Genomic DNA, 24,069 nt, shown 5'->3' on the forward strand with positions numbered 1-24,069 from the left:
ATCACCCATCTCTTTTTCTTTTTTTGCTACTGATTCATTTACTTCTTCATCCTCTCATCCTAGATTCTAACGCAATCAAGGAGTATTGTCTCATTTTCATAAATAAAATTGTAACATGTCTCTCACTAATCAGTTAGCTTTGCACCCCCATTCAGTGTATTTCATATTATTTAAAAATACTTATCTGAAGCAAAACATAATGGAAAGGCAATGTTTAAGAATTAGAAGATTTGACTCAATAAATGAAGGGAGGAATGGCTGGATGAAAAAACATGTTAAGTACCTATCTGCCAAACTTTGTGTGAAGTGCTGAATATAAAAGTGTAAAAGTAAGACAGCCTTATCCTCAAGAAACATATTCTAATAGGGAGAAAGAAAATATGTAGGGGAACGGTGGTCAAGGAAACATATTACATTCTGGAAAACCAGATGAATGATGAATAAAAGTAGTACAGCATTAAATTGACATGCCCGTTTTCAAAAGCAATGGTGGTTTTGTTTTTATGATTGGTAAAGCAAAAGGTAGACCTGAGGAAGGGGAAGGAGGGAGTGTGTAGAGTACTTTTCGTTTTCCATTAATGACTCTGCTTAGTTTCAATTCCATAAACATCATTCCTCTCCCAAAATATGTCCATCACCTAAAATCTTGTCATACCGATTGACGCAGTTTTTAAGCTCAGTCCTTTCTCAGCACCCTCAGTTACTTCTCTCCTCTAATGGGGGGAAGGAGCAATAAATTTCCCCCAAAGCCTTCCTTCACAAAAGGCTTAAAATTTCCCAGGTAACTCTCCATTTTCCATCAGCAGCTCTGATTGGTTTTGGTTCTACAAACATCATGAGCAGGTAAGCCATGATGTCTTTCTCCACTTCCACACTTTTCAAACTCCTTTTGCATATTGTCTTTACCAACTAGATTGTAAGCTCTTTGAGGAGGGCAAGGACCATCATTCTTTTTCTTATTTTTATCCCCTGTTCTCAGCACAGTTCTAATAGTAGATGCTTAATATATTTTTATTTGCTGACTAACAATGTGTGTGGTAGTAGTTTAGAAGATAACTAGGGTAAATAATCATGGTTGGGCTGAATCCAATGAGATACAATGTGGTCTTCCCTATCAGGATAGTTTGGCTACAGAGTGAGGGTTCCATAGCTCCTTCTTGTGTCCAGAGGAGGCTAAAGCAACTGCTTTGGGAGTTTAGAAAATGACCAGTCTGGCTCCAATACTTCCTAGTTATATGACTAAGCAAATCTTTATCACTCAAAATGCCTATGTATTAGTTCAGGGAGTTGGAGCAACTACGTGGCACAGTGCACTGGACTTGGAATCATGAAGACTCATCTTCCTGAGTTCAAATCCAGCTTCAGACACTTACTAGCAGTGTGACTATGGTCAAACCACTTAATCCTGTTTGCCTCAGTTTCTTCATCTGTAAATGAACTGGAGAAGAGAATGTCAAATCACTAGTATCTCTGCCAAGAAAACTCCAAAATGGGGTCATAAAGAGTTGGGCATGACTGAAATGACTGTGTAGTGATAACAAATCTAACATACTCCAATATTCTATGATTTTTGTGATTAAAATGCTCATGTAGTCTTTGATCCTACTGGGTGTCCCAGTGAGACTTCCAGAAGCTCAGCTGGCACTCAAAGGAAACTGAGGCCCAGCAATAGCTTGAGAATCAAAAATGCTGAGTCTCTAAGTGCCAGGGATCCATCAGTATTTAGTCCCAAGCTATGTTCTATAGGATTTGTGAGAGATAGTACTGATAGAGCACTAAACCTGAAGTAGGAAAAATTTAGGTTTCAATCCTACCACTGACACTCACTGTGTGTGTGACCTTGAGCAATTCACTTAACAGCTCTGTGCTTCACTTTCCTTCACCTATAAAAGAATAGGGTTGCACTAGATAACATCTAAGTTCTCTCCTGGATCTAAATCTGTGATCCACACCACACAGACATGGAACCAGAAAAGATCTCATTTTCTTATCCCAAGGGGGTGGGTAACAAATGATCAGATTAAAATGGTGGATTCAACTTATTTGTCTATTTTCCCACCACCAATTTAGTCTTTAGTCTATTCTTCCTGGTTTGAATGGGATAACTGATGAAAGTGGTTTTCCCATGTTTTTTTTAAAAATCTCATCTTCTCTCAACCCCCAAAATATGTGTAATGATAAGTGATCAAATATTTATAAACATCCCATCTCCTAAAGTGGAAAATAAATGGAGTATCATTGTGTACAAACATTCTGCCATATTATGCAACCTCTTGGTAGCTTTGTGTAGTTTTTTTGATAACATTTCCTTGGCAAGAAAGATTGGTTCTGCCATTTTATCAACTTCTGGGATTGTTCTTTAAAGCCAGAATTAATATTACAAGGTATCCATCTGGAGTGACCATTATTACAAGGTATGTTCCAAATGAAACAACCTTCCTGTCTCCTTCAGCACCACTTTAAAATTATCGTTTTGTTTTGTCTTTCCTACATATGTCTCCGTAGGACTGTTGCTACATTTTCCTGAGTCTTAAAATGCCAGTGAGGGGAATGCTTGGTCCAACTGACCTTTATCAATCTCACGATATTTACCTTTAATGCTATAAAGTCCCATGGGTCATCACACATATTGAGTATTCATCCTTCATTTCCGAAGAAGACTATGACATCAGAGAAAAGATGACATGACTTGCCCTTGATTTTGTTTTGAGTGAGGGAGGCTGTTCAGGTCACCAGCCTCACTTCTCCTCCAGAGCCATCTGAATCCAGTGACCAGATATTCATCAGGATAACTGGAGATGACCCAGGATGAGGCAATTGGGTTAAGTGAGTTGCCCAAGGTCACATAGCTAGTGAGTGCCAAGTGTCTGAGGTGAGATTTGAACTCAGGTCCTCCTGATTGCTGCACTGGTGCTCTATCCACTGCACCACCTAGCTGCCCTCACACATATTACTATACTTAGAAAACTAATTTGGTCCCTTGATCATTCCCATTGTGGATAGTGATCAGGAAGCCAAGACCAAGTGGACTCTCTCCTCCTACTGCTCTCAAGGAAGGATTTCCACTATATTCCAAGGGTCTTAGAAAGCCTACTCACAACTTCCTTGATCTCCTGGGAGTCAACCAGAATCAACTTTGTGTCTACAAGGCTGGTGTAGACCTCTGCTCCAGAATGAGACCTGACTTCATTGCTTTCCAAGTATTTAAGATAGGGTATCAATTTCCTGGATATCATATGAGTGTATAATAAACGTTTTTCTCTCTCCTTTTGATGGCCTGTTGGATTGCTCCATTATCATCTAGACTCCTAAAGTGAACTAACAGTTTTTTTGATGATGGGGAGACAGTGTGATGCAGCAGAAAAACCTGGATATTAAATCAGAGAACTTTATTCTAATTACTCAGGTCCACTGGTGACCTTTAGCAAATCAGTTCCCCTCCTCTGGGTCTCAGTTTCCACAAAATTATGTAAAATCTTCTTAATTCTAAATCTATGATCCTTTCTAAGTACAATGATGTGTGAGGTCTGGACTAGAAAATCTTTAAGGGCTAGCTTGAAATCCAATGACCAGAAACTACTGAAATGTTTACAGTTTTGTGAAAATCTGATAAAAATGAAGGAGGAACAAGGATTGCACAAGTCTGTGGGAACTTGTTTTATTTGATTATGCATATTTGGTATGAGGTTTTTATTTTTCTTTATTGTTGTTGTTTTCCCCACTGGGGGTAGGAAGTAGGTAGAGGAAGAGAAAATCAATGTTTATTAATTTTTTTAGATTAAAATCTTGCCAAAAAACAAGCCCAACAATCCAAGACATTCAACTTCGCTAGCCTCAGTTTCCACATCTGTAAAATTAGGACTGGATGACTTTTAAGGTCCCCTCTACCTTCAAATCTGTGATCCTGTGATTGGCAGTCTGGTTTTAGCCAGCTAGTGATGTCAGAGAAAATGAGGTATTTTCATGGCAGTCTTGCTAGAGGATTGATTAGCTGTTTACATCCATAGGTAAAATAGCCCTTGCTGTAATGAAAGTTTATCTGAAAAGCAATTGCAAGATTAGAACATCTTTCTTCTTGTTAAAATTTACCTCCTCAGAAATAAAGTTGAATCAAATCCCAATGACCTTCCAATAGTATTACTGGCTGTCTTTTTTTCCCCAGGCAGGTTTAGTAACACTGCAGCAATTGTATTTGACAGTGAGGATTGGATTTAAATCAAACACAATTTAAACCAGTAGTCAGGAGAGCTTGGTTTAATCATTTTTGTCCCCTATAAAAATGTTCATTCTTGTTCCTTGGTGCAGCTATTTGCCTTTTTTCATACTTCAGGTCAAGGTACATTTTATTTTTGTGAAGTGTAGACATGATCTCTTTTAGAACAGTAATTTATTGTAATTAGAGTAGGGAAGGAGATTTTAGAAGCTAAACAATAATTTGCTTATTTTAGTTATCAGTGGTAATGGAGTCAGATTATCTCTGGAGAAGCAACATGATGTAATGCAGTGATACACAAAGTTTGCTTTTTGCCCAGGGCTAAGTGTCAATCTTTGCAGTTGGGAAAATCACAAGTAAAGTAGGTGATTCACATGTGCGTATGTGATTGTATGTTCCATACAACTTAGGACTAGGAGTTCCATACATTTCATAGGTTACTTTGTCTAGTATGCCCCAACATGTGCCTTGAGAACCACTATTAGGATTGATAGAGCACTGGACTCTCAATTATTAATGAGGGTTCAAGTCATACTTTTGCTCCATACTGACTTTGATTAGTTAAAAAGGCATGTAACTTCTCAGTACCTTCAGGCAACTTTCTAAAACTATAAATTGCAGTACAGGAGTTATCTTCTACCAGGTGTTCTCTACTCCAATGCAGTTCAATTTGACAAGTATTTATGGTTGCTGTTGTGTTTGTCCTTTGTTTTTGAAGAAGACTACGACAGCAGAGAAATGATGACATGACTTGCACTTGACTTTGTTTTGAGGGAGGGAGGGCTGTGCAAGGTCACCAGTCTCACTTTCTTCTCCTGAGCCATCTGGGTCCAGTGACCAGATATTCCTCCCAAGCATTTATTAAGTTCCTACTGAAAGTTCTAGGGAGTTAAAAATAAAAATTGAAATAGCCCCTGTCTTCAGGAAGCTTACAGGTTTGGATTTCCCCCAATTTTCTTCTCACCCCCCGCTCTTCCAAAAAACCACACCAATAATCATTTGTCAGAGCAGTAGAAACAAAAGAAAAAAAAATGAACCAGATACTTGTGAGGTCAATAAGGAGATAGCCATTCTTGAAATTAAAAGATACATTTGAAGGTAGTATATCTTTGCCATTCTGTTTTGCATGCATGCACACCTATTTTATTCAAGTAGATAGACTTTATCAGAATAAGTTAGCACATCAGTTATCAGTCTCAGAGTGACCACAATCCTACAATAACCAGCCCTGCTATGAACCCACAAGTTACAAGCAGAAACCAGGAAGGAACTATATCAAGAAAACTAAATCCATATTTAAAGGCTGCCAGTCTGAGGTCTTTAGGCAAAGACAAAGGCTCAGAAGTCACTTTTTGACCCAGATATGATAATTACAGTCATCAGCAGCCACCAAGCAGGGGAAAGGAAACCACTGAGCCAATGAAACCTATAAGAAGTACAATAGAATCTTTATCTAAGAGGCTCAGGTTGAGTTACTAAGTTAAATGTAGCCCATTTTACCTGTCATGCCTTTGATGTGTGTGTCACTTAAGAGATGCATTTATAAAGAAAGTGTTTCAGTCTATTTCCTTACAGGTACTATACCTACAATTAAGAGGATGGTGCCTGTCTTTAGCCTCATAGACCAACTGACCCAGACATAGATAAGTGAATCAAAGATCAGGTAGCCCATGAATTTCAGTACTGGTTTCTGCTTTTTGTAACTTAAGCAGTTACACAGGCCCTATCTAACTTAGCTTCTGAGATCAGGAGCAACTGGATACATTTAAACTGGTATAGCAATACCTCATGTTTGCTTTTTCCATAAAAATATCTTTAATAAAATGATAATCAGAGATGTTAGTTAATGTCTAATTACAATTCTTTGACAAAAGGATACACAATTTAGAGTTTAATTTAAGGAAATAATCCCCCCAAGTATTGTTAGATACCTGTCATATTCAACTTCAACTTTTAGAAATTGCTACTTAATTCCAACCTAACTTTCCCTACTAAAGATTTTTTTTAAATATTCAATTTGCCCTAAATCTTTACTGAGATTTAGAAGCCTTTTTAGCATTATATATGACTCCAGCTCTGTAATTTTGGTGGACTTTGGATCATTGTTGGCATCAAAAGCGCTTAACTACCTGCTTTTAAAATTTCACTGAGAAGCCATTAATTTTCCCTTTGAACAGTTCCCATTTAGTTTTGACCTTACTTATCATTGCTTCTTTCTCATTTTCTTTGCAAAGAAAGAATTGTTTTTGTATCTCTGACAGTTTTTCATGTAGCACCATTTCAGCTAGATGAGAGAGGTTACAATGTGCACGTTCAGCATCTCCCTCCTCTGTAATAGCCTTTTGCCAGCAGGGAGAGTTTTACTCTAGAATATGCTATTCCTCTTAATTCTTTGCTGTTTGAAGTCAGTGTTTATACAAAAGTTAATTTGCATCAAAGTTCTTAAAATTACCTATTAACTACCTTAACTGGCTTCCAGAATTTTCAGAACCTAGTTTTGGCCAGACTTGTCTGGAAAGAACTATTTATTTGTTTTCCTTCTAGGATGTATTCTTAAAATACAGTTTAACTGAATGCTTATCAAAAAAATATGTTATCACAGCTTCTGTTAGAGTCAAAGCTCATCAGATCAAAAGGAAAAGTCTAGAGGATTTATCTGTTAAGTCACAGGGAGGTTGCTATCTGCCGTTTTCATTCTGTGAAATATTTCTTCCAGCTACTGGTTACTGTGGTTGTTTCTTCCCGTTATTTCCCCAGGACTTCACTAGGGCTAGGTTGTGAATATGGTTGTAAGAATGCGATGCAAGTTTTAATAAAAATAGTGCAGATGCCATCTTCTTGGATGCCTTTGTTGTGGAAGAACTGTTGGTAATCTAGACATTCTAAGTTTAATGAAGACTACAGTTGAAAATACAAACCAGGGTAACCAGAAATTTCATTATACTGAGTCTAGAGGCACTATGAGTATCTCTAAAAAGAATAAGTGTATTTCCATTTCCTCAATCCAAAAGGTCAAGGAAGGTATGCTGCCTGGTACAGGAAGATGGGAGCACACTTAAAGATGTTTAATAAAATCACATTATTTCATTCCAGCTAGGGGTATCTTCCAATATTCAGGGCCCATCATCTTAGTCATTTTCTGCTAGTCTCAATTAAGTTATTATCCCAATACAAGAAGACATCTAACCTTAAGCAGGAGGTGTTGTTCAATTTTATCCAACTCTTTGTGACCCCATTTGGGGTTTTCTTGGCAAAGATACTGAAGCGGTTTGCCATTTCCTTGTCCAGATCATTTTACAGGTGTGGAAACTGAGGCAAAGAGGGTTAAGTGACTTGCAGAAGGTCACATAGCTAGTAAGTGCTGAGACCATATTTGAATTCAGGAAAATGAGTTTTTCTGACTCCAGGCCCAGCACTCTCTCCACTAAGCCACCTAGCTACCTAGCTGCCCCAAGTCTGGGTACTTAGCTTTAACTTAACGGAATGTTCTTATTTGTAGAGCTAGAAGTTTATTATCTCCTTAGAAATATGTACCCTGGAGCAGAACCAGGAGAACAGGAGAACTTTGTACACCGCAACAACCACGGTGTGCGAGGAATTTTTCTGGTGGACTTAGTCCTTCAAAACAATGCAAGGATTTAAAAAATCCCCAATGGACTCTTGAAGCAAAATGCCTTCCACATCCAGAGAAAGAACTATGGAATTAGATCGCAGAATGAAGCAGACCATTTTCTCTTGTGTTATGTTTTTTGTTTTGTTTTATGGTTTCTCCCATTCCTTTAAATTCTTCTATGCAACATGACTAATGTGAAAATGTATTTAATAGAAATGTATGTGTAGATCCTATATAAGATTGCACACCATCTCGGGGAGTGAGGGAGGAAAGAGAGAGGAAAGAGAAGAAGGAGAAAAAATCTAAGATATATGGGAGTGATTGTAGAACACGAAAACAAGTAAAATAATTTAAAAAAAAAATGTGTACCCTGTATTTAGAGGTCCTGGATCACTCCAGAGTCTACGTAAGGAGGAATTAATCTCCTGACTAGGTTAACTCTTTGTTCATAAAATTAACATGAATTTGGCCCTCCTAATATTGTTGTTCTCTCCTTGAAATCAGGAAGAACTGAGTTCGAATCCTGCCTCAGACACTTAGATGTGAGACTATGGATGAGCAAGTCACTTGCATTGTCTTAGCTTCAGTTTTCAACTCCAAGATGAAGGGATTAGATTCTTTGGCTTCTAAGGTCTCATCCAACCCTTAATCAATGATCCTATGACTTAGTTCCTATGAGGCCTTGGGTAAGCCAAAAAATCTTTCTTTGCTACAGTTTTCTAATCTGTAAAATGCAGGAGCTGGAGTAGATGACTTCTAAGGCTTCTTTGAACTCTAAGTCATTGATCCTATCAGCCTTTCAGTTACACTGCATGTAATTTGTGGGTCTCATTCCCTTCCCAGTTATCCCAGAGAACTAGGATAAACATACAAGGATCTAACTAAAATGCAATTTTGCACAGATCTCATGTTCAAAAGCTTGCCCCAATAGTTTCTTCAGTTTCCGAATAAGAATGAATGTTTTTGATGTCTAACCTTGTGCTTTCAGCTTGTAGAAATTGTAGTTTCTTTCCATTTTAATATGAGTTCATCTTGGTTTATCCTGCTTAAAAAAATACAGAAGCAATTGGAGTTTTAATTAAAACCAGGATTGCTTTAATAGGTAGTTTCCAATTTAAGAACCACATCTAGCTTCTGAAGCTTCTAATCAAACTGTGTTTTTAAAACTGCTGTAATTTTTCATAGCATTCTCAATCTTCTTGTGTTCTAACTTTAACTGGGAGAATCAATCAATTAATCAAGAAATTAACAAGTGGTTGTGTACTCAGAGACTATAGGGGACACAAAGTCGCATAAAATGTCATTCCTGCTTTTATGAAAATTAAAATCCTATTTAAGGAGACAGTATTAATATGCATGAAATGATGCATGACATAAGACAGTATATTCAGGCTAAAAAAAAAAACAAAACACTCTAGACCTCAGTGTAAATTCAAGTAGTCAGGGAGGGGTTCATGGAACTAGGTCTTAAAGACTGAGTAGTATTTGAACAAGCAGAGGGGCAATGGAGGTTTATTGCTTGTGAGTAAAAGCATAGAAATGGAAATAAGCTTGATTTGCTGGCAGAAATGTGAGAAGGCTGATCTGACTAGAGCTGAGTTGTGGTACTGAGGAGTAATGGAAAATAGGATTGGGTATGTAATGGGTGTAGATAATGGAGTGCCTTGAAAGCCAGGCAAGAGGATGTTGACTTGATGGGATAATTGAAAAGTGAGTCATTGAAGATATTTGAGAAAAGAGTGGCTGGGAGGAAAGCAGTATTTATAGAAGATTAGTCTGATAGTAGTATAGATTGAAGTGTAGAAAGACTTGAATAAAAGAGAGACAGTAGGAAGCTATTGCAATTCAGCAATTCAATACAAGTATTTCCTCAGAGCTACTATGAACTGAACAAGGCACAATGTCACAATCTCTGTCCTCAAGGAACACACAATCGATTAGGAAAGATAAGCTATAAATAAATCAACATAATGTAAGATATAATAATAAAAATATAAGATTAAACAGAAATATGAGGTATCTAAGGATCCATAATCTCCTCTAGGTTGGGTTTCATAAAAAATATTAAGGTTGAGTAGAATTTTAGCTGTGGACAAATAAAGGAAAGAAAATATATGAAGAATATTTCAAAAGAAAGATTTAATTTAATGTAGGAAATTTGGTAAAACATGAAAGAGGGATAGAAAGAGGGATGAGTCAAAGGTGAATTCAAGTCTTCTAGCCTGAAAGTATGATTACATTGATCAAGACAAAGAAACTGAGAGGGTAAACTTTATTTAGAATGAAAGTTGAATTCTTTTCAAACATGTTGAAGTTACGGTACCAAGGTGTACCAGTTAGACTGTTTAGTAGAAAATGTGACATGGGTGTTGTCCAGGAACTTTTCCTTTGTTCTGAAAGTCTTGGTGCAAGAATTCTCCCGCCGATCAAGAATCCTCCGTTATTCTGCTTTTGCCACTCAACTACATCAGCTTGAATAACTGCAGTTCCCATTGTGACCTATGACCTCAATCATGCTTTCCTAACCCTTTTGTCCACTCTTTTGTCTTCCTTTTCTTCTGTATTCCCATGTCTGGTAAATAACTTAAGCAATCACAGTGAAATGTGGGTAGGAACCTTAGACCAGAGATTTAAGGATTATCAGCAGAGTAATGAAGGTTGAATCCATGAGAACTGAGGGAGCATAGAGACAGAATAGTAGATCAAATAAATGGCAACTAAAATGCTTACAGCTAAGAGAAAGACAAGAACATATCAAAAGAAAAATAGAAGAAATAATTGAAGATGTCAGAGAACCAAGGATAGTGTGGTATTTTAGAAGCCAGTGGTGATGAGAATTTCTATTAGGAAGAAGTAAAAATTGGTGTTATTCAGCAAAGATATTAAAGAAAATGCCTATTTGTAGGGGTCAAGGGAGGAGAGGTAGCAGAGGGTGGGAGATGATATTTTACTTTAGAAAGTGGAAAGGAAGACAACGGACAAATGAGATGAAGCCTTGCATTTAGGTAGAGAGCCATTGTTAGATTTGGGAAGGTCTAGGTTCATGTCTTGTCTCTGATACGTTTGTATAATCATTTGAACCATGGTCAAGTCATTTAACATTTCAGTGACTCCAGATAATTCTCAGAGATTCTAAACAAGATATTAATTTTCATTGGTGGAGGGAGTTTCAAGACTGAGGATTTGCCATCCTGGTCCAGACAAACTTGACCATGATATGCAGCAATCAGTTCCAATTATTTTGTTATTTTTTTCTATTTACACTTCTGTAGTCATTTTATATATTGTTTTCCTGCTTCTGCTTGTTTCCCATGGTAGCAGTTCTTTTAATTCTTTCCATGCTTCTCTGTAATCATCATATTAATTTTATTTATAGCACAGTGATATTCCATGACATTTATGTAACACCATTTGTTTAGCGATTCCCCATATGATGAGTTTCAGTTCTGTTTCGATTTCATTGCTAGTACAAAAAAAAAAATAAGGCTGCTATAAACATTTTGACTTCTTTTTGACTTTGTTTTTATCCTTGCACTTTATGCGGTATATAACTGGCAATGGAATCTTTAGGTTTTTAGAGGGTATGGATGCTTTAATCCTGTATCTAAATTCTAAAATACTTTCTAGAATAGTAGAACCAATTTACATCTTTCCCAATGAACTAGTGCACATATTTTTCCCATAGCCCTTCCAAAATTTATTCCAGTCTTTATCAATGAACTTCTTGTGAAGTGAAACCTCAGAATTGTTGGATTTGCATTTACCTTTCTCTAATTAATGATTTGGAACAATTTTCCATGTAGTTCTTAATAGCTTTCAATTCTTTTGAGAATTCTATTTTCATATCTTTACCTATTGGAGAACGGCTTTTAGTCTTATATGTTTTTGATAGTTTTGCATAATATCTTGAGAGCAGACTCTTAGTGATACTTGATATAAAAATTATTTCCACATCATTTCCCTTCTTGTCCTAGTTGTATTACATTGTTCACATAAAATGTTTCAGTTCACATAATCTAAGTTAGCTATTTTATTGTTTGTTTGTTTGTTTATTTGTTAGATTTCTCTTCTTTGTGTGGGTAAGAATTCACCTCCTACCCACAGCTCTGAAAGGTACTAGATCAGATTCTCTTCTAATTATTTTTTTAATATCATGAACATTAAAGTTCAGATCATGTACCTATTTTTTATTTTTATTGTGATATATGGCATAAATTTAATTTCTGCCAAACTGACTAATTTTGCTTTCTGGTCAAATAAGAATCTTTCCTGTGATAATATATGTTTATAAAACACTAGGTGATTGAGTATAATTCCTTCTGATTCTCCTTTTTCAGTGGGTTCTTCTGACCTATTTTTTCTGTTTATTTATTTATCTTTTAACTGATGCCAAAGAGGTTTCCTGATTGCTGCTTTAGAGTATAATCTGAGGTCTAGAAGGTCTATATTGCCTTTTCATTCCTACTTTCATTCATTGTTTCCCCTGAGACTCTAGTCCATCCAAATGATTTTTTGATTATTTTTGCCTGTCTCTATAAAATATTCCCCAGTAACCTGACTGTTGTATAACTAAAGTTGTAAATTAAGCCAGGTAACGTCATTATTTTTATCATTTTGGCTGACCCTGCCCGAAGTACTTGTATATTGTTCCAATTACTTAAGTCGTTGCTTATGCCTCTTCAGGAGCTTTTGTAATGGTATCAGTAGTGAACTTGAGTGTGACTTGGTTATTTTAGCACTGCATTAGAATCTATTCTCCTGCATAACTATCATTTTATCAATAGAGGTATTCCCTCCATTGATGTAGATTGCTACCCCTCCACTCCTTAACAGAGTGATATTGATGAGCTGACATGGCCAACCTTGTTTGTGAGCCTTTCTGAATTTAGCTAGGCTGGTCCTCAGATCATTCTTGAGTTTCTTCTTGATGGGTCCCATACCGGAAGGTTTTTCAAACTAATAGAACTTGCCAGTTTTTGTTCCCAGGCTTCCTTTATGTCTCAATGAGATCTTAGAGTATGATTTGAGCAAAAGAATAATGCTGATATCAGCCACCACAACGTCTTTATCACTTTAGAGGCAGGTAGGTGGTACAGGGGATAAAGCACAGGGCCTGGAGTGGGGAAAACATGAATTCAAATATGGCCTCAGACTTTTACTTGCTGTGTGACCCTGGGTATGTCACTTAACTTCTGTTTTGCTTCAGTTTCCTTGTTTGTAAATTAGCGACAACAAAAGCACCTATCTCACAAAATTGTTGTGACGATCAAATGAGGTAGTAATTGCAATGTCCCTGGCACGTAGTAAGCATAAATATTAACTATTATTATAATATTATTGATTAAGGTTTGCAAGGCACTTTACATATTGTAATCTCATTTGTTTTGTGCCCTATGAAGCAGATGCTATTTTTATCTCTAGTTCACAAATAAGGAACTTGAACCTGAGAGAGGGTAAGTACCTTGACCATAGTTCTATGCATCTGAGGTGGAATTCTATCCCAAGTGTTCTTGACTTCAAGTCAAGCTCTTTACCTACTACACCAGGGGTAGGGAAACTGCGGCCTCAAGGCCCCATGTGGTCCTCTAGGTCCTCAAGTGCAGCCCCTGGACCGAATCCAAGATTCATTTCTGCTGCTTCAAGGTTGCAGGTTCCCCACCCCTGTACTGCACCATGCTACTTTTTAGGAAGTATTTTTAAGTCCCTGTTTTTTAAAAAAGAGGTTTATAAGTTTAATTTGATTATATTAATAGAAATTTGAGCAGTTAGAATGATCATTCCAGATTAAATATTGAATTTTGGTTTAATTTTGTCAATTCAATTGCTTAACTTTACAGTAAAACAGTCAAAAAAAGCAGGCATACATCCATAGCCAGAGAAAGAAATACGGGGTCTAAATGCAGATCAAAGCATCCTATTTGCTCTCTTTGCCTGTTTTGTTTTGTTTTTTCTTTCTCATGGTTCCTCCCATTCATTCTAATTCTTCTATATAATATGACATGTGAACATATGTATAATAAGAATGTATATGTGGAGCCTGTATCAGATTGCATGCTGGCTTGTAGAGGGGGAAGAAGAGGGAGGTGGAGAAAATTTAAAACTTAAGAAAGTGAATGTTGAAAACATTAATTAATTAATTACTTTTAAAAAGGAGGCATAAAAATATGCTTAGCAACGATCATTCACATTTGCTACTATTGGCCAGTATTTCACTTCAAAGAATCTAGGAGTTCACTGATAAAATACAAAGTAGTAATAACTCTTCCCCTTGGGGCATGCATTTTCCTTGAAGTGTTTTTAAGGAGAATGGTAATGATCAGCATTTAAAAGGTCAAATAACAAGAGATCGCAATTTTCAAGGCTCTTACGTTAATGTCCTTCCTGTTTTCTTTCTTGGGAATATTATAATCTTCTCAATATCTGATACTCCATGGGTATTTTTTACTATGTCACCCTGCTAGGCACATTTGTATTGAGGGAGAAAGAAACAACGATTCTAGGAAACCTTTGTGCTGTGACCCACGAATGACGATACTGAAATGTATACAGCAGTTTATAATTACAATACATTTCCCCTTCATTGTATTTGATCTTCACAACAGTCCTGTGAACTTGGTAGTACAAATGTTGTAATTCCTATTACAAGAGAAGACTCAGGCACAGAGCCATGATGACATGATTTACTTGAGGCTACACAAGGACAGAGTTCTCTAAGTACATTATCATGTTATTTTGACTTCGTATTCAGGTCAAAGTTTCTAACTATGAAAAACACTTATGCCCAAGCTTTCGAGGCATGACTGACCTTCACTTGAAGTTTCTAGGCACTCTTCTTTTTCCTCATTAATGTAATTTGTTGACATTCATTTCATAATTTATTATACCCTATATTTTAAAGTTTACCATCAGTTGAAGGGATATTCAATCACTTGATATGACTTGATTCCATTTAATACAATGGAAAGGACTTGAAATTAGAGAACCTAGGTTCACATCACACTCTTAATACCTACTATCTACATGACCTCGATGTGACCAGAGTTCCCTGAATCTCAGTTTCCTCATCTGTAAGATTACATGAAATGACCTCTAAAATCCCTTCTCAGTCTAGCTCTGTTATTCTATGTTTAAAGCTTCCCTACTGTCTAGAGGCTAGTTACAAAAAGTTAGAGGCAATTAGGTGAGAGAGTGGATATAGGGAAGCCTGAGGAAACTATGATATTTACCATCGCCGAGCAGATTTAAGTTTGTAAAGACAGTGACAGGCAGGAAGTGTGCTGGAGCCAGCTCTCAGGAAAGGCAATGGTTTAAATTCCATTGTGAGCATATACACCTTGGAAATCAGTATATGCTACAAATCTGGACTTGATATAGTATTTTCTCCATTGTCTAGATTTAGAAAAGTGATGGAACAAAAAGTAAATAATGCAAATTAAACTTAAAAATATGTCATGTACACTTTTTTTTTGGTGAACTGGTTTTTAGACATCTACCAACATACCCTTGTCTATAGAAGCCAATAAATAATTCCTATAAACTATCGCAAGGGAGCCCAAGGATTTGCAGGTATGATGAGCAAATTTCAAAGCATTCTGCTTGTGACCCAGACAGGAAATAATAATTTGCATCATAGAAGGAGCTAGATGGCACAGTGGACAAGGTGCTGCACGTAAGCCAAAGAGACCTGAATTTGAACACCACTGCAAACACTTGTGAGCTGTGAGACTGTGGGCAAGTCACAACTTCCCAAGGTGCCAGTTCCTTCATTTGTAAAATGGGGATAATAGTAGCACCTGTCTAGGAACAAATAATATAATAATATATGTAAAGTGCTTTGAGTACCCTAAAGAACAATATAAATACTCTCAGATTTAGAAGATTCTTTAGGGGTCATCTAGTTCAGCCACTTTAATGGTGCCAAGTAACTGGCCAGTCATCTAGCCTCTGCTTGAAGACCTCCATGAATATGAAACTTCAGAGAGAGAGAGGGGGAGAGAGAGAGAGAGACAGAGAGAGAGAGAGAGAGAGAGAGAGACCGAGAGAGAGAGACCGAGAGAGAGAGAGAGACAGAGACAGAGAGAGAGAGACAGAGAGAGAGACAGAGAGAGAGAGACAGAGAGAGACAGAGAGAGAGAGACAGAGAAAGAGAGAGACAGAGAGAGAGAGACAGAGAGAGACAGAGAGAGAGAGAGAGAGAGAGAGAGAGAGAGAGAGAGAGAGAGAACTCTGTTTCTAATTGTTTCATTCAGTTAAACAAGCCTTTATTAAGTGCCTGCTATATACAAGGCACTATGTTAGTCACTAGGGGAAAAAAAAGACAAAAACTAAACATCCCCTGCCCTTAAGAAGTTTATACTACACTGGATGATTAGAGGAGAGGGATGGGGCAAGGACAATATTTAAAGAGAAGAGCAAACTTTACCATGGTGGTAAACCATGGGGTGCTGGTTGCCTACTTAAACTACCCACCAGGTGTACAGAATAAAAGAGCACTTATTAACTACTTACTGTGTACCAACACCCTGTGCTAAATGCTAAGGACAGAAAAGGATTATACATAGGAGCAAGCTGACTGTGAGAGATTTGTCAGAGCACACAGCGTGGTGCAGTATATAGGAGAGCATGAAGGAACAGGACTGTGCCTTATCTGGGGAGAGGCAGAAGAAAGCACATACACAGGAGGAGGCAAAAAGGGAGCGTACAAGGTAAACAGCAAGAAGAAGCTCCAGACTTGGAAAAGATGCAGGCTACGTTTGTCACAAAGGAAAAAGCTTTATTCTAGGTACACAGGGGAAAGGAGAGAGAGAAAGGACCAAACCAACCAGGGCAATAAATGTACTAAAGATGGAATCTGTATCCTAAAAATACATTTCAGGAGTGCTACATAGAGCCCAAGAAGTGCAGAAAAGACAAAGAAAAAAGAAACAAGAGCCAAAGTAGAAAGAAAATGAACAAGTTGGAGGGAAAATTTGAAGGACTATTTAATTACACATGTGTGGGTGAAGTGCAACTGAATGTTGGAATATTTAATATCATTAGCATAAAAACACAGAAATTAAAAGAAGTCCTTGAGGGTAAGTGATTATGTTTTAGCCCTTCCAAGTCTCATAAATTAAGGAACAATCATTGGACGGATCATAGATCTGGAGCTTGAAAGGACTTCAGAGGCCATCTAATTCAAACCCCCTCACTTTACAGATAAGGAAACTGAGGTACACTGAGGTTATGTGACCTGGCTAAAGTCACACAGGTAGTAAGTGTCTGAGGCAGGATTTGAACTCACCACTCTCTCCTGTACAATGATTTTCCAAGACTGGACACCTAGTACATAGAATTATAAAAACTTTTTACTGGAAGAGAACTTTTTACATCATCTAGTCTCAATCTCCTCATTCTGATTAAGGCATAGATAAAGATCCTGAGAATAATTGAATTCCCCAAGACCCACAAAGTTAGTAAGTGCCAGATGCTAAATAAATAAATGCTAATTGATCGAAGGCAACATATGCATCTCACTGGACTTCCAACAAGCATAAGTAGGCTCAACTTTGATATAAGAACTCAGGTTGTATACAAAAAAAGATGATGTTTGGTCCACAAACAGAAATTGGGGCTTTGCCAATTGAATGAGAGCCACTGAGAATGGAAAATTTGCCTCACGAAGATAATGAGGCTGTTGAAAAAATATGTGGGGTCTGTGTGAAACAGTGGGAATATTATAGGGACAACTGCTGAGCAGGCACAGGTTGACCTAAACAATCACCAAGGTTCCTTCTAAATCTTAGATCCTGTGATGTTTATTTTAAAAGGATGTATGTTTTTTGTTTTTAACCTGGAGACTTCAGTTTCCCATTAGGCAGAGAGTCCAGATCCAGAAGTGACAGGAAAGTAATAAAAGAACAAAATTACTTCAAGTCTGCTTGTAAAAACATGGGGTTAAAAAAGATACTGATTTGGACATACATAATCATTATTTTGAAATACTTAAAAAAAGAAAATATTGTTCAAATTGTCTGGATTGATATTTGACAGACCAGGGGTAAAAATGAGAGTCTGTGTCTTTTCTTATCATACAGCTGTAAGTAAAACTGGATTTCTTTGAGCAGAAAAGTTGGGCCAAAAAAAAGTGAATCTTAGCCAGATCATGTTTCGGCAGAAGACACAACAAAAGTGATATACAAGGTGGTGAGGAGCCCTGTTCCCCCCAAAGTATGATGGGACATTTTGAGAAGAAGCTTGAAACAAATTCTCAAGGGAAGGAAAGGAGCAGTGTAAGGTTTTAAAGTGTAGAATAGATGTTCAGAACTGAAAATAAATTAATGGCGAGCAGAGGCAAGGAGATAAATGGAATGAAAGCAGAAATAGGAAGAGGCAAAGAGCGGCATGGTTGCAAAGAAGGAGCACAGGGCTAGAATCCTGGCTTTAGCACCAACTCGTTGTGTGGCTTTAGGCAAGTCACAGGATGCTTTTCAGCTCCACTTCACCAGTCTGTAGCCTGAAAGGGTTGGTGTCATCAATTTTTCAAGTTCGTTCCAGCAGTAAAGATCTACAGCTCTTCCTCTAAATCCATCTACATGAGTGAAGTCTTCACTAGGAAAATTAAAAGATGAGAGGAAAATAATAATAGAAAGAGTGATGATAGTATTTAATGCTTTAAGGTTTGCTAAGAACTTTACCAATATATCATTTTATCCTTGGAATAACTATATGTGCTAGGTGCTGTTATTACTCCTATTTTACAGATGAGGAAACTGAGACAGTGTCATAATATGTCTGAGTATGTGTCTGAGGAAGGATTTGAATTCAGGTCTGCCTAACTCAGGGCTCCTCGCTATCCACTGCTTCTGCCCCCTAATGCCTTTAGCACAAATTTTCCTCAGTTTCTTTATCTGTAGCTAGAGAAGGAAATGGTAAACCATTCCAGTATCTTTGCCAAGAAAATCCCAAATGGAATCACAAATAGTCGAACAGGATTGAAACAACTGAACGACATTTGGATAAACAGCATGTGTCCTGTTGGAAACTGGATTTATAGTCAGACTTTTATTTAAATTTCAACTTTCCTCCTTAGCACCTACTTGACCTTAGCCAAATTACTTCCTCTCTGTAGGTCTGTTGCCTCATCTGTAAAATGAAGTCTTTGGCCTAACAGGGGTGGGAACCTGCAGCCTCAAGGCCCCAGGTTCTCAACCCCTGCCCTAGATCAAGGGCTTTTAACCTAGGAATCATGAACTTTTTTTTTTTAAACATTTTAGTAACTGTATTTCAATATAATTGGAATCTTTATAATCCTGTGTATCTCATTGTACATTTAAAGAAACATTATTCTAAGAAGGGCCAATTGGTTTCACCACACTGCCAAAAGGGTCCATGACCCAAGAATTCCTAGACTAGGTGACCCCCAAGTTGGTTTCCATCTGAGACTGAAAAAGGAAGGAAGATGTTTCATCAATTATCTCATTAGATCATCAAAGTAGCCTTGACAAGGTAGGCAGAACAGGCTTGTTTATTTTCATTTCATAAACTGGCAGACTCAGACACATGAAGGGACTTACTTCATGATGGGGAAAGAGGAGGCAGGTTTTCCACTACATTACACATCCTTAGTATTAAGTATTCAACAATTTTTTTTGGCTGACTGATTCATTGATTGATGAGAAGTGTTCCTGGGTTCAGTGGTCTCTAACTTGATTCCAATGAATATTTAAGGATTCCTTGAGCTATTAAGTGTTTGTGTAAATAGATAAAATTCCACATGAGATGTAGAGGGAAAACTTAATGGGGTGGGGGAAGAGATGGTGCTTTGAGGAATTGGAGAAAGTATAGATCGCACTAACAGAACAAGCCTAGGGAGAAGATCTTATGAGTTTATATTATAAAGCTTTGTGAAGTACAGACCATAATTTTTTTTCCTTCAGATTTATATAAAAGGCTAAATGTCAGGCATAGAACTCAAATATAGGATTGTTAGAAATATCTTCTCTCTTTGATAACTAGGCTTATTAGGATAGAATAAGTAGAATGTTCAAAGTTTTCCTGGAGTGTGGAGTTGGTAGGTTAATTTTCCAAAATAGAGATTCTGGGGCTCTAGATATAAGTGGTAAACAGTCTAGAAGGTCCGAGTTAGAAGGGGCATCTGAGGTTATCTAGTCCAGAATCCTGCAACACCAAACATCCAGCAGAGAATCATAGATACACATACTCTCCACTGGATGCCTAAATTAGGGTCCTTAACTAGGGATGCATGAACTTGTTTGTAAAAATATTTTGATATCTAAATTTCATCGTAATTGGTTTCCTCCATCATTTTATGCTGTTGATTTTATGCACTGAAAAATTTTCTAAGGAGTCCATAAGCTTTGCTGGACTGTCAAAGGGATCCACAGGGCAATAGAGGCAAAGAATATATGTCTTAGGGAGACTTGGGTAATATAGCAGTGTCCTCCTCCCCATTCCCACTGTGCCACCCAGCTGCCCTTAATGTGGGATTGTAGTTGAGACTTAAAGGAAGCCAGGGAGGTCTTCCAGTAGTTGGAACAGAAGAGGAAGAGAGTTCCAGCATGAGTGCTGGACTTGTAATTGGGAAGACCTGAGTTCAGATTTGACCTAGGTTTTTGATGTTTCCAGATGCTGGCTAGCAAATCCTCACATTAATGCTCTATGAGTTGGTTGTTTAGTCATTTCAGTCATGTCTGACTCTTTGTGATCCCATGTCGAGTTTTCTTGGCAAAGATGCTAGAGTGGTTAGTCATTTCCTTCTCCAGATCATCTTACAGATGAGGAAACTGAAGCAAATAGGGTTAAGTGACTTGCCTAAGGTCACACAGCTAGTTAATGTCTGAGGCTGGATTTGAACTTACATCTTCCTGACTATAGGACACTGTACCACCTAGCTGTGTGGGTCATTCCTAAATCTTTACATCCATCCAGGAGCTCTACATTCCCAACTATCCCCAATCACTTCTACCTAGATAGCCCACTATCCCCCAAAACGAGGCTCATCACCCTCTCCCCTCCCCAAACTGGCTTTTCTCTATTTTTCTTCCTTCTTTAGCATTGAGTTAATCCAGGAAGTTCAAGGCAGTACCTTGCAAGCACTCACACTGTTTTTCAGGATGGTTTTAGTATTTGCTTTACAGCTCCTGGACTTAATTTTGCATTACATAATTTCCACCTGGTGTCTGAAAGTATGTTTTCCTTTGACTTAGAAAAGCTCTAAGATGTCCTTAAATCTGTTTACACTGGTTTTCCCTTTTCTTTAATATCCACTCTGGCTGCTCCAAAAAGCTTTTAGATACACTGGAGCTAAATAAAATAAACTCCCCTCCTTATTGTTTTAACTTTCATGTATATTGGTTTAGTGCCTAGTTATGGTGGAAAATGTGAACTGTAGCACAGATTTCTCATGTTTGTCCATTTTTTAAAGTAACGTTTTGTTTTTGAGGGAATATATAACCTGTGACTTTAAAATAAAGTTATATAATCTGTTTTAGAAAAATGTCAAGCACTCACTGCTTTTGTAAAAGTTGGAATTTTCAGTATTCTTTAATAGGATGCTTCTCCCAAATTTGGGAATGTTGAGCTAGTTAAGTATTGAATTTTATGGAAGTCACCTCTCTTATCATGGAAATATTTTGTAAATTACATCCTTCACTTAATTTATTTCTGTATTGGTTTGTTGTCACTTGGTAGTGATAGGTGATAAACTACCAAGCTTAAGTCACTGGCATAGCTAAGAGGGAGGTTAGCAAAGGTTTTTGTTCACTATTCTTAATTTTTTTCTGTTTCTCTTATTTAATTTCTAAGACATTATTCATTATTTCTTAAATATCCATTAGTGAAGAATTTTTGTTTCTTGTTTAAACATAAAAAGGCAATGTATGATAAAAATAATTTTACCTGATTCCCTGGTTTTTATTGGCATAGGAAATTCCCCACTACTAATACAGCTCAACAACCATGCTATTATGTGTGATCTTAGAGAGTTAACTTTCTGGAAATAATGACAATAATAATAATAAAAAACAACAAACATTCATATAGCTCTTTAATGTTTACAAAGCTTTTTACGTGCCATCTCATTTGATTTTCGCAACTCTCTTAGGTTGATGGTGTTGTTATCTGCATCTTACATAAGAGGAAACTGAGACTGAGAGAGGTTGAGTAACTGACCCAGGGTCACACAACTAGTAAGTGCCCAAGTTAGAACTTGAACTCAGGTTTTTCTGACTCCAAACAAGCAATTATGTCAAAATATAAATAGTACTACCCTACATGAGTTTAAATGAGAAAAAAAATAAACTTTAAAAGTAAAAAAGGACTAAGGTATAATTCAGGACTTTTTCAATTGTTACTTAAATACTAACAGTCATTTCTTAATCTTAACCAAGTGTTACTCCAGACTTTATCATTAGCAGCAACAACAAAAAACAACATTTATGGAGTATCTACTTTGTGGAGACAATGCTGATAGCTCATGGGGGAAATAAAGGGTTGCTCTGATGTAGTAAGAAAGAATATTGGATTTAGAGTTCAGAAGGTCTTGGATTAAATCCCAGGACTTTAGAAATTGTGTGTCTTTGCCTCCTTTGTCTGTTAAACCAAGGCAATGGACTAGCATTTAGATGTCAATGAAAGCTAAGATTTCAATAGACCTTCAAGATTTGTAAAGCACTTTACATAACAATATTTCATTTGATCTTCACGACAAACTTCTGAGACAGTTACTGCAGACAAAATGATCCCTGTTTTACAGATGAGAAGGCTGAGTCTCAGAGAGGTTAAATGGTTTACTCGTAGCCACACAGCTAGTATTGGGGCAAGGGTTCAACCTAAGTCTGACTCCTAGTCCAGTAGTCTTTCCACAATACATTCTTGCCTTACTGTCTCTTAAACCCCTCCTAGCTCTAGAGGATACTGAGGAAGTATGAGTTTCAGAGCTGACTTGATCTTGTGGGAAAATGAATAGGTGGTGAAAAAAATATGACAGTGGGTAAAACTACTTGTTGGACAATCCTGGATGCTAAAGAAGAAAGGGAAATAAGATGTTAGCAAAAAGGAGATGTAGGACAAATGGAGGCTTTTTTATTATTTGGTTTACTCTTGGTAGAAATATGTGCATTGCCTATAGTTTAAAGAGAAGTCATTGGAGGAAAGAGCGAAGATTCCAGAAAAAGAGAATGATGGAGAAATTATATCATACCTTATCCACAAAAAGGTGACAGATAATTTAAAGTATCAGAAATAGACTTGTCATGTATGTTTATCAAGGAGAGAAAGATTAGAATTGCATTTGGAATAGGTTAACAGTAGAATTAAGCCATTAACTGAGGAATTAAGTGCCCTGAGTTCTTCCTTGAATATCCTGATGAAAACTGACAGTCATTCACCTTCCCAAAATAGAATGAAGTATATTTCCTTACTGTGTGTTTTAATATAGTTACAACCCTTTTAATGCTGCTTTGGGGGAATAGAATAGACATTTGCCTTAAATAGTAACAAACATAACAACAAATTAGATTTTTAACTCTACGTAGCTTTCAAGGGATCAGTGATGTAGAAGTCAATTATATTGAACTGATTTCAATTCTCACCTCCCACAATAACTAGTGTGTAAGTCTGGCCACTGCATTTAGTCTCTCACCCTCATTTTCTTCCTCTCATTTTACATAGCCCAACACAGGACAGTCAGTCTCACAGGGTTATTGTGACAAAAGCAGTTTATAAAAATTAAAGTATTATAAACATTTGAACTGTTAATTATTATTTTGCCTAGACATGTGATTTCACAGGTATGGAGAACTTCATTAATGCACGTTGGAATTTGTCTGTAACCTTATTAAGACACCTGGAGTTTAAGTGAGGCACTGGCAGGAAGGCAGAAGCATGACTTGAGCCCAGTTTTTCCCAACTCTAGTGCAAAGTCTCTATGGATTTTTCTAATACTGCTTCTCTGAGCAATACTGTGCCATGTGTCAGTGGGGCACTGAAATTTGCTTGGATCATCTTCGTTTCCCAAGTCCTGAATATGGGATCTATGTTTCTAGTAATGTAGTTTAATTTGCCTTAGTTTTTCTTTTTTTTTTTTTTCTTAAACAGCTATTTCATACTGTTGGCTTATCATGAGCTTGTAATTAATAATCCCTGTTTGTATGTCTGTTGGATACAAACTTCTGTTAATACAGTTTTCTTTCATCCTGTGTTTGTGCAAATGATTTTTTTTCAACATATATTTCTGTTAAAT

General features: G+C 37.1%; 1 protein-coding gene across 3 annotated transcripts in view; it reads left to right on the forward strand.

Annotated features, from left to right (window-relative positions):
* THSD4 (thrombospondin type 1 domain containing 4) overlaps window positions 1–24,069 on the forward strand; it is a 946,642-nt gene that overhangs the window by 784,673 nt on the left and 137,900 nt on the right. The gene's annotated exons all lie outside the window — the stretch shown is intronic.

Source organism: Notamacropus eugenii, chromosome 1 (assembly GCF_028372415.1).
Source record: "Notamacropus eugenii isolate mMacEug1 chromosome 1, mMacEug1.pri_v2, whole genome shotgun sequence".
NCBI classification, from domain to species: Eukaryota; Metazoa; Chordata; class Mammalia; order Diprotodontia; family Macropodidae; genus Notamacropus; species Notamacropus eugenii.